An 18770-nucleotide genomic window follows, 5' to 3' on the forward strand; every position below is an offset into this window, starting at 1 on the left:
AAAACAAAAAAAAACCCAGTGTGAATTTGCAGGCACCAGGATTCAGCAGAAAGGTCCGTCAGAACTGCTGGGTCCCTTTTAATGCCAACTTTCTGTTTTGGGTTGTTTACAGCAGGTCAATATGGGTCTTCCATAGATACTGACATTTTCTTCTAGATGCAGTAGGTTGGTCTAATGCAAAACCTTGGACTTGTATGGCTCAGCTGTGGTTCTGGACAGTTTTTGCTGGACAGAGCCCCTTATTTGTTAAAAAAAATATAGCTGGCAAAACAAGTGAAAAGAGTTCTCAAACTAATAAATGATAAGAGGGTAACACCACAGCTTGAGTTAAATTATTGTCTATCGATTAATCAAAATTTTAAGAAACACATAACTACTCTTTGTTACAAAATTCACCTGGCTGTTAATTCCTAGCAGAAAAAGCAGGATCTTACTAATGCAAATGAACCTGCTAGACAGAGTTAAAGGAAAGAGAACCCATAGACTGTCATGATTATAACTAGTTGCACTGGAGATGAACGATGCAGTAAGTAAACTATAAATTACATCTTACTTGCAGTGAGATGGCAACAAATAAACAAGAGGCATACTGTATTAAGCAAAGTACAAGTACTTAGTTTGTATCTTCTTTTCTAATAAAATATAGACCTACAGTACAACATCTTTTCAATATGTAATGCATCTCAATATGTATTAATATACTATGTAGATTGCTGACAATTCATCAGCCTCATAACTGTATTTGGATACTAAGACACAAGTGTTAAACATGTTTGCATATTTGCGACCAATGGACGTAGGGAAGGGAACTGCTATAGCACCAAAAATATCAAATACTCTTTGTTAAATGGTTTACATACATTTGACATTATCTATGAGACAGTGGCAATGACCTCTAAAGTCGATGTTTATCTTGGGTTTCACATCATTCAAAATATTTTAAATTCATGTCTTGGGTCACATGCATGCCAAGAAGGGAATAATCAGAAACAACCCACCCCCAGCCAATAAAAAAAGGTTATCGACACACAAAATCTAACACAGATGCTGCTGCTAAATGTTACCAAGCTTTACTTCGGGTACTGTATTCTTTTGTTTCAACAACTGAGCTGATTATTTCTGACACTTTGCCATTAAGTATGAGAAAGGAATGAAAGATAGCTATTCACTTGGCATAAGCTTACATTCCTGCCCATTATTGATCAACAGAAGCCTGTTGAGTTTCTAAATACTGTGGAAGTAAAGGCAAAAAAGGGCGCTGTAAGCCAAACTGCTTGCATCTTCATCCATACTAAAACATTCTTATTGAAAAATCCTAAAAAGCCAGGATAAAATAAAATTCAGCATTTTTCAATAAAGAAAATAAATAAATAAACAGGCTTACATTTTTTTCTCTGTACAGATTATCTAAAAGGTTTTCATGCGCCCTGAGACCTTTGAATAATTGGGGTTGTAATATAGCTTTAGAAATATACCCTACTTTAAAAAGACCAACATTGTAAAAATAGCAGTTCTGAACATTTCAAAGATAATTTCACCTACTGAGTGCCATAGCCCTGTTACACCCACAACACCATCTTTTCAGAGAAGGCTCAGAATGAACATTTGGAGTCCTGCACAGTAATTGACTGTCCACTGCCACTGATGCATGCAACTCATGGAACTTGTATGACTAATTCCAAAACACATACTAAAACATACCTCATTAAGAGCCTGGCACTTTCTCTTATAACACAAGCATGTAGGTCTGATGAACTATAAAGATACACTGGCGTCAATGACTCTAGAGTGAAACACAAATGAATTATAAGCATCAAATCTCTGATCAGTTTCTGCAAACCTGCTCACATATATATTCATATACATTCTTTCAGAGATGGTGTCAGAAAAAACTTGTTGGGAGACTAGATGACAGTTTTACAGATTTCTCCCCTGCCCTCCAGTATGGAAAATTACAGGCTTTCCCTCACTTTGGGAGAACACTGATCCAGATTCTCTTCTTAGAATTACTGGGAAGATAGGATAGTAGATGGAGAGACTTCTTAGATCTAGAGATGGAAGAACTAGCTCATCTGATTTTGAAAGCTTTCAGACATGACTGGTTTTGTAAATTCAACTCAAGTGCTATTGGGTTGATGTTCTGAGCAGGAGACAACAACAGAAGATGTAGCTGAAAAACAAATGTACAGACACTGTGAAACAGGTTCTGGGTGAAGTGAGTGAGAAAAATCGGAATGAAAAAAATACAGTTGTTCCTATAAAAATCTTTACAGTCCTCTTTGCATGTAATTACCTTACCATAGTATTCAGGAAAATCCCCACGCCTGGTATAGGGAATAGACTATAATCCCTATGCTGAGCATAGAGAAATAGTACAGTGGTAATGTTAAGTAGGCAAATGAGAGAAGTGTAAAGATTTTAAAGATTACCACATCTAAATTGTTATTTATTTGTATAGTCCCTGTCAGAATTGGGCCCCTTTGTGGTACGCACTGTACAAGCACAGAAAGATATGGGTCCATGATGTGAAGATTTTTCACTCTAATTTGAAATAAGATGAACCAAAACCCCAATCCTGCAAATGGCAATGTATGTGGGCAATTTTACATATGTGAGTATTACACGGTCCTCAACATGATGTCTTGTGTGAGGAAAGTTAAGCAGGGGCGTAAGTGACAAGTGAGCATAACAAACAATGCAGAGGAATGGGGAAGGGAGGACAAGGGTACTGATAACGAGATCTCACAGATAGAAAGACACATTATTGCATAACTTGTGGGTTCTAAATAATTGGAAAGTTCTTTTTTTTCCCTTTTATAAACAATTAAAATCAGCCATGACTGACTGTTGTTCAACATAGACATCACTGGCAGGCTGATTTCTTGTAGACATTACAGAAAAAGTGGTTTTTGAGGAGGGATTTGAAGGAGAAGAAAGTATTGGATTTATGGATTAGTTTGGGGGCATGTACAGTTTACATTCGGTATCCCCTTGTACCAACCTAGCTTTTAGGGGAACTTCTATTCATAACACATTAACCATTTCCCCCTTTTACTACAAAAACTTTTCTTAAAAAAAAAAAAAAAAGAATTTTCCTTAGGGGATTTTTTTTTAAAGTTACAGGATATAACTTTTTCGTATAGCATGAACAGTATGTTAGACATGTAACAGAGAAGTAATACAAAGGGGGGTATGGTATTTGTCCAGAAGAGTTTACAGTCTAAGGCTTCATGCCTACAAAGTGCTCTGTGCAGGTGGATCTCTTCAACAGAGCTCTTTGGGTGATCAGTGCCTAAATAGGTTGGCTAGTGGCAACATGTCACTGTCTCGTATGGCCCCTTGCTTGTATTTAAATCCACATCTCTTTTTGATTCACCTAGTGTGGCAGGGTAAATTTGTGAAGAAGGTTGCCAAAGTGAAAGCTATTTTTGATAAAATGAGTGTGGAAGTGACAATAAAGACAATATTTAAAGAAATGCTGTTTCATTGTCGTTGGTTATTCTTTGGAGTACGGTGCTACTTATATGCTTGGCATTTAAATGTGATCCTAACCAGCCTTTGAAGTCAACATCTAATTAAAACAAATGGGAGATGTAGTTCACAACTTTAATAATAATAATTTGCACTGTTGTAGCATCTTCTGTTGAGGATCTCAAAGTAATTTATAAACTCTGCTTGGCAAATAGTATTCTTCATTATACAGATGGGGAATTGAGGCATTCTGTGATTCCATGTGACCTTCGGCAAATCACTTAAAGTTTGGGGGAGACTCAGGAACTGAATCTGAATCCCCTAACTCTCTGGTTCTTATCTATATGAACAATTTTCTGAAATGGTTTTGGCAGGTTACATGGCAGCTAGGGTAGCCACGGCAAGTCGTCTTTTCAATGGAGACTGCTATAAATAATATTCCATTTAATTAATTATTTTCTTAAATGAGAGCTTGGTATCTGAGTGGAAAAAACCTGCAAATACTATATTTCCTGGGAAACCTTAAAATCACAAAGTTGCAATTTTTGTGTCCTTCCTCTCAGGAAACTACTGGCTCTCTTCACAGGGCAATCTGCCTCGTTTGGTGAATTTACTCCCTGTTACATAATTCCAAATCTTGCTTGCAGCTTTGAGTCTTTATTGTGTGTATGTGAGAGAGAGAGAGAAAGAGAAAGAAAAAGAGTGATCCCCAAAGAACTAGTTTAAGGTGCTTTATTTTATCACTTTACACACAATGTTCTGAGGTGTTTGGCACTCAGGGCCACTACATAAAAATGATTGATTGACTGATTCCACTTTAAAAATAGAAATACTGTACTTATACTGGGAGTAACTAGCTACTATTATTAAGATATGGCAGAATTTTAAAAAGCTTTGTATCTGCATCCTACTGTGCATGTAAAGCATCCCTCACCATCCCCCCTCTTATCCACATACATGCAAAAGGAGCTTTTTTAATGGTTTATAAAGGAAGCAAATAAATGCCATTAAATTGATTCCTCACTGGTCTCCAAACACACTAAATGCCATGTCTGTAAGATAATTGTAACGATTTCTTACAATCCCTTTTAATTTCTGATGTGCATTTTTAGAGCGTGACTTAAAAAGACAAACGTTTGCAGCAAACTCAAACTGCACTATTTTTTAAAAACATTATATATAGAATTCCATAAATATTACACATACCCTCCCGGATGTTGCTCTATGAAAGAAGCTTAATTACAGCTATTTTGGGTACTTTGACTTTTAAAAATCTTACATTCTGTAGATGAAATCCTGGATATTAAAGAAGCTGCAAATAATATTCAGAATGAATGACACAGTTTGGTGGCCGTGTGCAATGTAAGCAGGTTCTGATTCAGAGCTGGGTTAGAGGCTACAGCTACAGGGAGACTCTGCCAGCAGCACATTTGTGCCAACAGAAAAGAACAGTTGATGGCATCTACCCAAGGTCAGCTCCTCGAGTTCGGGAGCTGGTCTTCTTCCAGACACCGTAAAGTCGCTTGTTTAAATGCAGCCAATCGGCAACAATTAAGCATCTAAATAAAACATGCAGATTTTGTATTCCTATTGAAATCTCCTCCATGCCATGCTGTTTATTTTCTATTTCTCACAGTGTTCTTTATCCAACAATCAGCTACAAAATGGCGGTGAGAGCAAGGCAGACATTTTGTCTCATTAAAAGCTAAACAGAACAACGAAAATGCACTGAAAGAAAACAACCAATCTGAGGAGCCAAAACGAGATTGTGACAGGAAATATTAAGACTTGGAAAAAAGTTCTTTATATTGTTTTGTGGTAAATTTAAAACAAAATTTAAGTAAAGACCCAAAACAACTATGCCCTTAGTACCTCCACCAAAACACCCTCCCCCACCCCAGGTACAGTACAGTCTGGGTTCCCCTCCTTGTACATTTTTGTTACATAAGTTCTCTTTTCTACCTATCTTGGCCATGCCCAGCTCCAAATCTAGTGTGTACCATATGGGTTCTGGACCACCCATTGACAGTGATTCAGTCACTATAATCTTAACCACATTCTTCCTTTGCAAGTCCAGGCTAATGTTTTCTATTACACCTCAAGGAACTTTACATTTTTCAGCACAGCTTTTAAAACACTTCCACCAAAACCAGCAAATGCATTTTTAAACAAAGGAACCCCTCTCAATGCATGCAGATACTTTTTAATCCAAACTAAACTATCTAATGGGTAATGAGCCTGCACAACAAAAACACTGACCAAACCAATATCATAGCTCTTGAAAGCATAAAATCTACAAGCCAGGAAACACTTTCATTGTCTGGAACTATGTAACTACCAGATTTTGACTAGAGTTAATATGTACAGCAATTCATGAATCCAAAAGAGCAAATATGCTAATCTTTAGGAAACCTAGCAAAGCACATGCTACTTATTAAGGGTTTATGTACCGGCCAAATTTCAGGTTTAAAGGTTCAGTCATTTTTGCATTATTCCCTCAGGAAAAAAGGCGCAAATTTTTTTTAACTGAGAAAACTGTGTTTTTGTCACTCTCCTATAAATCACAACAGGCTAATAAAGGTTTTTTTTATACTTACTGAACAGTTAAGGAGTGACTCATGTTGAGTGTAGGGGTCTGGATGTCAGAGGTGACTGGGCCAAAACAACAGAGTTTTGCTCTCACTCCCCTCTCCTGCAAACTCGAACCTGTCACACTAAAATGTGGTGATGTGAGTTGGGGGTCAGCAGACAGGAGACTGAACTCCAGGAGCCCGTGCCTGAAACATGGACAGGCAGAGAGAACTAGCTACATGGGGAAGTGGCTGGTCCAAAAGAACCAAAATTGGGTACCGGTCCCTGGAACACAGGTGGCAGGGAAAGGGTCAGCTATTTAAAAAGAGTGCCCAGAGCCAGTTTTGAGACCATGTCCCCAGATGGTAAGTAGAAGGAGAATTACTGTTACGGGCTGAGCAGGAAGAACCCAACTCTGGGACCACAACCCCAGAAGGAGGGAAGGAGAAGACATTTGGATTCTGAGCAGTTAGCTTTGTTCACATACAGCAAGGACACAACTACCAATAACATGGCATGCCCCTGTACATTTACATGTGAAAAATTTCCAAGTTGCAGACTGAAACTTTCCTACTAGGTTCAGGCGGTATGGGAGACAGAAGAGATTTTAATGGGCCAGACTGCAGCTAGTGCACAAAGGAAGAAGAGGCGAAGCGCTATCACAGTCCACACTGCCAGTGGAGACGGGCCTATCAAGCATGAGCATATGGGTGCACCTTGTTAATGTATGGAAGAGTTCCCACTCCAGACTGTGCTTCACTAAAACTCCTGGAGGAATGCTTCTGAAGAGCCCAGATGCTGTGCAACTCCTAATCATTCCAGCATGGGCTGTAGCTTAAAACACAATATAGCCCTCTGTGTTTATGGAGAGATATTTTTCCCTCTGACATGTATTTGCTACGTTCCGTTTATCTCTCCAGTGGTGCTAGCAATCTGCAGGAATGCTATGACAACAGGTGGGACAACTCTTTTATAATTTGAACAGTGCTGCAAAGATCAGGATGCCTGCAAAGCTCAATGCACATACTGTACATTCAAAGGTCATGAATCATCTCTAAAACCACTGATTTTAAAACAATGTTAATTTCAGCTGTGCTTTGCTTTTGCTACCAAAATCACAAATTCTGAAAAGCAGGTTGGTTCCAAGTTTTCTTAAACCTTGAAACTGGGCCAAGGTTCATGAACAAGTTCACTAAGGACCATGACCTTCTGAGCGAAGCTATCCCTAATTTGAGTTTCGGGGGGATGGGGACTCTGAGTTTACTTAAGGTTTCACACTAAAAGCGTGGGAAACTCATGATTTCACATGATTTCATTGCAAAGCCCAATGAAGTTCAGTGGTTTGAATAGTTTTTCACAAAGAATTGTTAGGTTCTTTGAACTTGAAACTCAAGCAAAATTCAGCAGCTGCCAACTCACATAGAACAAAACAGAGGGGGAAAAAAGTTTGTACAAACTCCTGAGAACGGAATCCATTGAGTTTCACCTGTTGACCTTTTAAAAGACATAAATCTAAATACCCTACTACTGCTCAATTTTGTTTTAAATCTAAGACATTAAGGAGATACGTAGGTGGCACAGTTTATTTACCCTTTTGACTTACTTGTGTTATATAATCAGAGGCAGAGTGTGTACATGCTCATACTTCCTCACATCTTGCGTAAGTGCTCGGCTATATTAGTAAGAGTTGCATAATGTTCCCCACAGAGGCAGAGCTGGCTCAGGGGGCTCATAGGCCCTACTTTTCCCAATTTTTCGCACTCCGTAACTGTCACAGGCAATCTCAGCCTTTATTTTTTTAAAAGTCAGTCTCTAGCCCTTTAAAAAGTGGAGTTAGCATTAGAAATAAAAATCAGTTGCAAGGCTTTAAAGCTTGTTACCATGTTTTCCTTAAAACGGCCATGTTATTTAGTCTCTACTGCAGCTGCCCAGGGCTGGCTTTCGAGGCCCATGACACCAAAGGCCAGGAGTTCTTCAGAGTTTTTGTGAGGGGGACACTACATCAGTTCACAACTCTGTGTGTGAGGGAGTTTTGAGGGGACTACCTGAATAGTTTCCTTCTCATCACTGCCAGCCTGATTCACCTAGCTGAAGTCTTCTGATCATAAGAAGGGGCAGTTTATAAGCATGAGAGGAGAGTGGTCTAGAATGTAAAGGACCTATGCATTGTTATGCTTGCATGGTAATCAATGGTCTGACAATGACTTCTTCTGTAGTTTGGTCAAGTTATTTAATGTGTTTGCTTTGGTTTCCCCCCATTTTAAAATGGGGACAATAATGTTCTACATGATAGGGAGTTCAGAACAATTAATTACTTAATACTTGAGAAAAGGGATATACAAATATTATTAATCTTAGAGAGATGGGGAGGACCTTGGATGAGTATGGAACATAGGTGGAAGTAAGGGAGGAGAGTGGAGAAAATAAAAAAAAGCACAGGGGAGAAAAGAGAAGAAAGGGAATGAGGGAGACAAAAACAATATGGGAGAAGACGAATAACAGGACAAAGTAAATATGAAAGGAAAATGAGAGGAGAGAAGTTGAGAGAAGAGATAAAGAACAGAAAAGAACAAAGAGAGAAAATGGTTTGAACATGAACTTGGAACGTCAGAAAATGGGGGCAAAAAGCAAGAAAAGACAAATTATATGTTAATTAATTTTTGTTTACTGAACTTCCCTGGCAAACAGTGTATACTTTTAAGAGTGGTAGAATGGGATGGGAGCAATATTTTGAGCACTGATGGAATATTAATATTGCCAGCTACTCTGGATTCTATTGTTAAATCACTGGAAGAAGAGAGAAAACAAACCGCATTTTGCTACCATGCTTATGGCCATTGGACTTCTGCTTTTTTGGTGAGCTGTCCGTAAATATTTTTAAATGTTGGCATTAATGTCCAGATCCCAGTACAGAGAACTGGTTTCCAATTCTTCTGCAGTACAGGAGACACCCTGAACAATCACCCATTAATATAAAAGAGCCTTTAGTCTAGTACTAAATCCTGAAGAATCATCTCAATGACCCTTCCCAGGATTCTGAGGCCAGCTATGTGCCAAATGTTGCAATCATTGCATACTGGATTTGGTTACGTTTGGGGAAAGAGGGGTGGAAAGTGTCTTGCAGGCCCACCTCAGAATATTAAGGCTATTATTATTAATATTATTAATTATTATTTTTAATATTATTTCTGTTCCCAGCCTCAGCAGAACTAAGGTCCTTTGAACCAGGATGCTATTTGCTATTGCAAGAGTTCAATGGCCACATATATGCCCAGAAATTCAGATGCTACTATTGGGAATACAGAATTGCTGTGATTTCAATGGTGAACTGGGATATATATGAACTGGGATGAAACTAGGCTTGTAAACACTGTCTGGAATAAAAAGGTCAACACTACCACCCCAAAGTGTTTCTTAGTTATTTTCAAAAGTATTAGAGTTACCATAACAACCTAATGTATCTTTTTCTATAAATTCCTTTTCTCTTCATCATTTATGTAAGCACAGTTGCCTTGGCAACTAAAAGAATTTTTTTAATAAAGCAACTCCTTCCCCCCCCCCGCCCCGAAACTGCATGTTCCTGTTAGATTTCACTGAGAGAAGCCTCATCTCAACCCTCTCGACTCCCCAAGACCCTCAACAATGGAACAAAAGAAAAGCTGAGAATAATGAAGGAGGAGATCTCTTATCACATCTTCCCCACAATAAAACTCCTTTTGTAGACATATGTGGCCAACGTCTAAAACAATGTGCAATTGCATGCCCATTAGTCATATGAATACTGTATAGGGGAGGCCACTAAATACTCAGTATGTGCCACTCCTTATTGAGTGTGCTCTGCTATTGCCGGAGTATGGGAATCTACCCTGAGGACCTGGGGTAGTGGATGCTGAGTTTTTAATAGTGCCAACTCTATGCTGAAAAAGCTGCATTAATGTGTGACCATGTCTTTGTCAGCAGCCTCTATCCAGGTTTCTGGGGAAAGGAAGAATAAAACACACAAGTGCCATCTGAAGCTCTCAACAGTTTTGTGGTGGGTACCTAAGGTGCCACAAATGCCAAAATACAGTCCATGATTTTGACATAAACACCCTCACCCCCAATCTGTGTTACAGATCTCCTCTTCACAGGTGAATTTCACCCGTAGAGAGTAACACCTGTCTCTTAATTTATTTGACATCTTTCTTCCTCTGCACTCTAAATTTAGGACCAGATTGTACTCTATCCTACTGCATGTTGAGGGGGATATCTGGCTGATCTGGGGTAGGTAGAACAGAGGAGAAGAGAAGTGTGAAAGCTTTAAATATATATATATATATATAACGTATATATTTCACATCTCCGCTCTGTGCTACCCACCCCAGAACAGCCGAATGACTTTCTTCTAAGTGAAGTAACATGGAGTACAATCTAGTCCTAAATTTAGAGTGTGAAGGGAGAAAAAATTCAAATAAAATAAGATATAGGTGTGGACAGGTGTTTTTTCTCTGTGGGTGAAATTCAGCCCCCTTGCAGAAGATTCCCAGAAGGCCTGTGTACCTCTTAAGTCCTATTTTGAAGGTTGGTATAGGATGTAAGTGGATCTTAAGTGTGGTAAAGGCGTTATGTTGGCCATCTGCACAGGGATGAATTTTATGTGAAAATGGTATCGTCTAGGGATCTGAGCAGAGGACTGGGCACTATTTCCAATCCCTCCTGTGACGCTGATTCCTTTTTGTGCCCTTTGGCAAATCACTTAAACTCGTTGTCTCTATTTCCTAATCTGTAAAATGAGCATCACAATGTTATCTGCCGTATGTTCTGTGGATGTGCAGATGACAAATTCATAAATGTTAAGGAGATGCTCACACAGTGTAGTTGTACTCATGTTGGTCCAGGATATTAGAGAGCCAACGTGGGTGAGGTAATATTTTTTATTGGACCGGTTTCTGTTGTTGAGAGACGGACGCGTTCAAGCTTTCACAGAGCTCTTCTTCAGGTCTGGGAAACTTACTGAAGTCCCTTGAAATATGTGTTAACTACATATGCTAAACAATCTGTTCCACCTTGTATTTAGCTGTGAAACTCTGAGTCAGTTTCCCAAACCTGAAGAAGAGCTCTGTGTAAGCTTGAAAGCTTGTCTCTATCACCAACAGAAGTTGGTCCAATAAAAGATATTATCTCATTCACCCTGTCTCTCTAAGGAGGTGCTCAGACATTACAGTGCTGGGAGCTACATAATTACCTATACAGACAAGGTTGGCTTGCCAAATAGTTTACATTTGAAATGAGTTTTGAAGATGAAAAAATGCAATAAGTGCTACATGAGGGTCTGATCTTCCAGACAGACATTGAAGTGAACGTTGATTTAACTAGGATTACTCAGCTGAGTCAAGTTAGGTGCGTCTTTTCAGGATCTTTATGCTGTAAGTAATTATTATGCTATAGCTCGGTCTTGGTTACAAAGATAAGGGGCTATGCTGATGAGTATAAATGAATAGGGGTCTGGGAGGAATTACTGATTAGGAAAGATTAGAAATAACTAAATATATACACACTTTGGTTTAAAGATTTCTTAGGGAAATGAAGTGGCATGATAAATCTTCAAATATTTGAAGGATGTAAACATCAAGGTGAGAGAGAAAGTTCTTAGGATTTCACAAGGTAAAACTTAAAGTGACAGAATGCAATTATGAAAGGGAAAAGTTAGGCTGACTATTAGGAAAAAACGGTAACAATAACTATATATATTTTACACTATACTAGTCACCAACAGATGTGGTAAAAACCTCATTGCTTGGGGCATGTAACACAGACAGTGGAAAATACTAGACTAATAATTTTGGAACTTAAAAGATTCTCATATCAATAGAAACATATCAACTCCAGGTCTGCAACAAAACTTTCTTTGTTGTTTTTCTATAGAGAGCTAGACTTAAGACAGCGGTCACTATCCCATAACTGTTAAGGGAGGCTGTTGAGATTGTTTATTCATACGGGGTGAAATTCAGTTATCAAAAGAAGACATATGTACCTTATGTGCTGCATAAGGCGTGTGCTGGCCCCTCTGCACAGGGGTGAATTTCATTCACTATGCAAAGCTAAACAGAATACAATACCTAACAGAATATGTATAAAAGGGAACAATCCTGCATTTTCAAGGGAAATGGACTTGAATAACCTAACAGACTTTTTCAATAGTTAGCTTCTATAATTGTGTAGTCAACATCAACAGTTCTCTATAGACTTGCTACACGCTCTCTCAAATACAGTATAATAACAGCAATATTGATTTCATTAATGGTATTCTACAGGATTTGTATGGAATGAACAGTTCAATTTAACAGTTTCCCTTAAAATTATGGCATGGCAGTAGTTGTCTCAAATCTGCCTCTCTGTAAGTGAAACAATAAAGAAAAATTGCCAATGACTTGAAGCTTAATAGCGTAGGGCTTGTCTTCAGTGGAACACTGCCTTGAGTTGCCACCTTGCCTCCAGCTAATCCAATCACTCTGTGCAGCTCAAGTGCCATTTCTCAGTGTGGCAGCTCATACTCAAGCTAGAGCAGCCACATTGCCAAACAACACTGGATCCACATAGAGTATGTCTACACTGGAGCTGTAGGGTGTAAACATTCCAGCTGGAGTAAACATACCCAAACCAGCTCGGATCAAGCGAGCACACTAAAGATAGAACTGTAGCCAGGGTGGTGCAGGGGGCTAGGTGCCCTGAGTACGATCCTGCCTGAGACTTTAGATACACTATCGGGCCACTAGCCCCTCCTGGTACTCATGCCACTATGACTACACTGCTATTTTTAGGGCACTAGCTCAACCAAAGCTAGTGTTGGTATGCCTACTCGAGCAGGAAATTACACCTCCCAGCTCCTGTATAGACATACCACAGAGTGCTTGGGTTTGCAGCTGCTGAACTGTGCCGCAAACAACTCGAGCCTGCAGTCTTTAGCTGCATCTCTACTGCATTACTAGCTTGAGCATCAGCAGCACTTGAGTTTCAACCCATAATCCCTTATAGGCCAGTTGGCATGAGTTTAAAACTCCATCCAACTCAACCAGGAGACATCTGTGCGTGGACAGGAGTCAGGTCAGGGGCAACACTTGAGCTATACTTCGAGCTAACATTGAAAGGAAGGCAGGCCCTTACAATACACCCACACGTGATTTGAGGTTTTAAATTTCCTTTTTTCTCATAAAGTATTTATTTTCAGAACTACTTTTGCAAATAGATAAACAACAGTATGCCTCTGATTTTACATGGAAGGTTGCTTGTTAAAGATATTTTGAACGAAACTTTGCATAAACTTTACCATATATATTTTTATGTTCCTAAAAAGTTTCTTATGACACATGACATCTTTCTGAATAGGAATCCTATACAGATTATTTGGATTAGAGTTTTTAAAAAAATCCTATTTATAAGGGATTTTTGTGTGCAGAAATTTAGCTTTTCATTTCTATGCAGCAGAAAAAGGGTTAATTTCATATCTAAATAGGAGTTTGCTTTTAATAAGAAAGCACTAAAACAAGCCAACAATAATAAAGATAAATGAAGGCCATTCTTTTGCCTTTTGTCAATATTTTTTTAGTGACAAATAGATCAAACACAAGATATTGTTAAGGCTTTTATTTTTCCCTCCCCTTTGTAAATCATAAATGATTTGGTATATTTCATTTCAAAATGAATTCCCAGTGGACTCCTCTAATACAATGAAATAAAAAAACCCTCTGCTGTATCTGAGATGGAAAAGTATACAACTGTTCTTTTGCTACTTTCTTCCTCCCCTGCTCTCTAGCTGTTCCTCTTTCCCCATAAGCTAAAAGCACAGAGCTGTCTGCCTGAATCAAAAATGCTTCATATTCCCTCTTGAATTAAAGTTAATTTCTGAGACTTGAAAATACTTGAAGCAACATATACATTTCAATCAAAATGAAAGATTTTATAGGCTTTATTTGTAGTTATATATTCCAGGACCCAAGTATATTCCGTGCTACACAAATTTAGCTGGCATACACGTGTGAGAAGAGGCACAGAATTCACCTCCAAAATATGAACTCAGTACTTCCAGGGTATGGGCAGTTTGGGAGTAGTTGTGTGTGTGTGTGAGAGACAGTGTGAGTTTAACTTTGTGCTTTGTGTGTGTGAATGAGAAGGGGGTTTGAGGTGTGCTTGAAGACCCCACAGTCCGCTATTCTTGAACCTGTTTCAGCTTTAAAACAATCTGTTATGCAAGGTCAGAAGAAATTTTTGCCCACTGAGCAATATTCATAAATAAGGCCAGCTTAACTTTTCCATGCAGCTGCATAAAGACAACAGCTCAGTGGCCAAATACCCAAAATACTCCCTTACAGTACTGGTCAGTGGGGATTTAACTTGTAGACTTAAGACCCCTGGATGTTCTTTCTCCAGTATTTTTGGTCTGTTTGGGTTAGATACAACTTTAGCAGGCTCCTGACAGAAAGGTACAGTATAACTGCTAACTAAACTCTGCTGGGAGGGGCTAAAGCCTTCAGATAATGTACAATATTTTTTCTTTTAAAACCATTTGATAATAAAAGTTTCTTTCCTGGAAATGGATTTAATATAAACGGTGAATTCTGATCCATCTGGAAATGGAAGTGAAGACAGTGGCGGTGGCAGTGAGAGGGCCTGGAGTTCCATTTGGATTGGATTACCATCATGGACCCAATCCAGAAGGGCAGTCCATGCTGGGCTCCTTCTTTCTTTCATACCTTTCTGTCATTGAATCAGAGCACAAAGTTTTAAAACAAAAGGAAAAAAGCACTGGGAAGGAATTGAAAAGGAAATAGAGATATATCTTTATTGGGAGTCTCTTCTTGATAAACTATTGCTCTTCCAGCTGGCTCCAGGCTGTAATTATGTCTATCAGCAGGACAAGAGCACACCTTCAATAAGAACATGCTAGGGTGTCTCCTTCAGTATTCACTATGTAGCCAGCCCAGCATCATTCCCAAGTGCCAAGTAGGCCTGCAGATATTTTGCAAAGGTGGCAAGAGTGGAGCCAAATTATTGATGAATGGAACCCTATGTTCTAACAAATCTGTTGGGAAAGAGTGACATTCAGTATGAACACAAAATATTTTTACATCTCAGAGAAGTGAAAGCCCAATTTCCAACTCCAAAAAGGATTATGAGTTCCAGCTATAGCATGGAAACGGTTTTGGTTACTTAGCATGTGTGTGAAACAATTGATTTTTTTTTGCTGTGTTTATTTTGGAGCTTGCTATTTTTGAGGTCAGAGTCTCTGCTGAAGGAGGAAACCATATCTCCAGGGTATCAGGAATTAAACAGAGGAAAGAAAAAGCCATAGAGAAAGTAGCTGCCTTAAATAGGCAACTCAACTGTTTTGTTTCCTTCCTTGTTCAGCCTGTAGTCAGAAAAGAACCTTCAGTGTAAACATTAACTCATGTTTTTTAAAAAAAGAATGTAATATTGAATTTCACAGGAGTTCTCTTTTAACCTCTTTTCTGCTGAAACCCTTTTGGTACTGCTGTGCTTTAAAAGGACTATACAGGATTATTATAGGTCAGTTTTTGCCTCAAGTTTAGTTGTCAGATTCTCCAATATCTTCAGCAACAAAATGGGACATATGTAGGGCTGCTCTTTGCACAAGAGTGAATTTTACCCAGAGGGACAGAGAAATTTAGAAATGATGGGCAAGGAAGAAAACATGTTTTCAGAGACTTGAACAGAAAGGAAGAGTCAATGAGGCAGTGAGATGCAGGGCAGCTGTTGCAGATAACAGCAGTTGCAGAGGACATGCCTCTTGCACCAACAGTGGTGAGATTCCATGGCAGGGCACAGAGAAGAGACCAGTGCTAGAGGAATGGTGCAAAAAAGGAGGGGAATGAAGACAGACAAGAAACCTGGAGCAAGTACATGGAGGGTAAGAGTTGATCCCATTATTTATACTGGTCTGCAATCACTCTCCATTTGCATGCATTTGAGAAGGTCAGGAAGGATGTACAGTTTATTAAGTTTACCCCAGAAACCAGCACATATGTGTATGTGTGAGGGGAGGGGGTTTCATAACGTATTATCTCATTTGTAAGGAGGCAACTTTATTTAAGAAACTATGACCTTTTCTGAGTTTATTGGTTCTTTAATGTTCAGAGATAGGAGTTAAGAGAAAACGACAATGATTAAACACTTATACATTAGCTACATTTTCTCCTGTAAAACATGCCTCGAGAGACTTGCTTGCCAGGACACTAGCATTATCTCCTACTCTTTTGGAGAAATGTCACCGGATCTTTAGAGTCTGTGTGGACAGCCCCTGGAGATGCCAGGAGGAAACTTGACACCAAAACTCATCCAAAGGGCTGCACCTCTCACACAGCAGCAAAGGGTCACCCAGCCCAACTCAGTGTGGAATCTGATGTTACAAAGAGCATGCAGCCAGCCTAGCCACTCTGAGCTACAATTTACCCTTCTTTGATGAATTAGCCATTTCATTTTAAAAGTGCCACTATGTGCTCGCATTTAGCAAGGGTAGACTATGCTTTTCTTGGCACTTCCCATAGTACAGTGGATGCTGAGATACCTTGCACCCTTTGGCAGTTCCAGGAAGCACTGTGCTAAGGTAGGCACGATGCCTTCAGAGGCTTTAAGGGAGCAGGGTGCAACATGTGGACATCTTTGCACAGCACAAAGAATGTTTCCTCTCAAGTGTGGCCAGCTCTACTGGTTAATGGGCTAGGTGGTAGGAACCTTCTTTGAGGAGCCTATTGCAACAGTCAGTACTAGCTCTGAGCAACCTTTACACACGGTGAGCATAAGGACTAGAATTGTGTCTGGCCCCTGCCCTGGGGCACAGCTCAGGTGAGAAGGGTCACATGCTATGTGTCCTCTCCCCTCCCACTTCCACTACACTAGACACAATGTGTCCCTTAAGGATTTTATACACATGGTAGTGGTAAGACGTAGCAGTTAATGTGAATTCTTTCTTTATTATTTGTACTACTGTGGTAGAGTCCAAAAGGCCCAATAAGGGTTGAGGAGAATGAGGAGGAGCCTCAGTACTCAAGATAAAAGATTATGAGTGTTTTAGATGTGGAAAGAGAGCAAAGATTGGATCTGAGAAATGTCATCGGGAAGGAGTGGCAAGATTTCTACACAACATGTCTGTGTGGGCAAAAAAGGTAAGAGTGAAAGATGAGCCACAGTCTATGTTTTTTTAGGGTGACCAGACAGCAAATGTGAAAAATCGGGACAGGGGGTGGGGGGCAATAGGAGCCTATATAAGAAAAAGACCCAAAATCATGACTGTCCCTATAAAACTGGGACATCTGGTCACCCTAATGTTTTTATCAGGGAGGATGGTGGCGCTGTTGACACTGACAGACAAAATGGGGAAGCCAGGAGGGTTTGAGATGAAGTGAGAGTTAAGTTGAAGCCATGTCAAATTTTAGTTGACAAGGAGACCTCCAGAAGGAGATGTAAGAAGAATGGATTGTACGGAGTGGGACAGATCAGCAGTGGAGAGGTAGATTTTTTAGTCACTGGTGTAAAATGGTAACTGAAGCAATGTGAGTACACACTATCACCTAGAGCAAGGCTGTAGAGTTTGAAAAAGAGGGGGCCAAGGACAGGGCCCTGTGGGACTGTCTTGGAGAGTGGCCACACAAGGAGGACAACAAATGAACAGCCAAAGAGGTTTTTCTGGCCTCAACGATTAGTCAGTCTATAAACCCTGAAAGCCAAACTTTGGTCCTATGACTGTCAGTACCATGGTATTCCATGATAAATTAGCCCAGCCTAGTTAGTACCGCAACAATCCATGCACAGCATCTTTCATGTGTGGATCACAAAGCTTTTGTACATTAACTATGCTTCACAGCATCTCTGTGAGATAGGTATTGTTATACCAATTCTACAGAATGGCGAATGAGGTTCAGAGAGTTGTTCAAATGACTCACCCAAGGTCATGTAATCGGGAGTTCTGACTCCAAGCTCCCTGCTCTAGCCACTAAACTAAAAGAACAGCTTTTGTCTCATCATAGTCTTTAGAAGACTGGAAATAAAAATTTTTTGATGAGAACCCATTCTCCATAATACAGCATTCTTTTCACTTTAGAAATTGTTTTCTGAATACAAGAACAAATTATTTGTATATACATTGAAACAATCTCTCTGAAAAGTACAGACTAGGGATCCAAGTTTACCCCTGGTATACATGAAAAGTTTGGCCTCAGATTTCCACCTTAAATATATTATGCTGTTAGTTTTCCTTCAATTCAAACTAAGCAACTCTTAAGTTCTGAGTGAAATAAGCAGATACAAGCTAGCATGAGACACAAAATAATAACAGATTTAAGTACTCACAGAATTATATAACAAATAGATACCATGTTAAAAAGCCAATTTTTTGAAACAGATTAAGAGCCTGCAACCCATATTTAAATTTTGGATAAGCAAGGACTAAGCATGCCTTGGGACTTGTGTTATTTGCATACATACTGTTCCATTCAATCAATATATGATTGTTAACGCTACAGACAAAACGACAAGGACTCCTCAAACAGTAGACGTTATTCAATTGATCTCTAACACAAGAATCTTCTTCCTGACAAGCTGTGTAATGCAGGTTTAACAAGAAGGATGTTGTAACTGAAAAATGGAAATAGTTAACTGTGAAAGAATGTAGATCTAAAAGCAAGTAGCATGAGAAGAGTGGTGCACAGTACCAAATTAAAAAGAGAATGCAACAC

At 39.3% G+C, this 18770-nt stretch overlaps 1 long non-coding RNA gene across 6 annotated transcripts in view; it reads right to left on the minus strand.

The window, feature by feature from the left end:
• LOC114019152 overlaps positions 1-18770 on the minus strand; it is a 353232-nt gene that overhangs the window by 24819 nt on the left and 309643 nt on the right. Inside the window, exons 3-5 of one of the 6 annotated variants that reach the window (XR_006287373.1) lie at positions 3976-4126; positions 1971-2170; positions 1702-1783 (exon numbers count right to left, since the gene is read on the minus strand). The exons of the other annotated variants lie outside the window; for them this stretch is intronic. This is a non-coding gene — a long non-coding RNA (uncharacterized LOC114019152). The remainder of the gene's footprint in view (positions 1-1701; positions 1784-1970; positions 2171-3975; positions 4127-18770) is intronic. 6 annotated transcript variants of the gene reach the window in all.

The sequence above is a fragment of the Chelonia mydas genome, chromosome 1 (assembly GCF_015237465.2).
Source record: "Chelonia mydas isolate rCheMyd1 chromosome 1, rCheMyd1.pri.v2, whole genome shotgun sequence".
NCBI classification, from domain to species: domain Eukaryota; kingdom Metazoa; phylum Chordata; order Testudines; family Cheloniidae; genus Chelonia; species Chelonia mydas.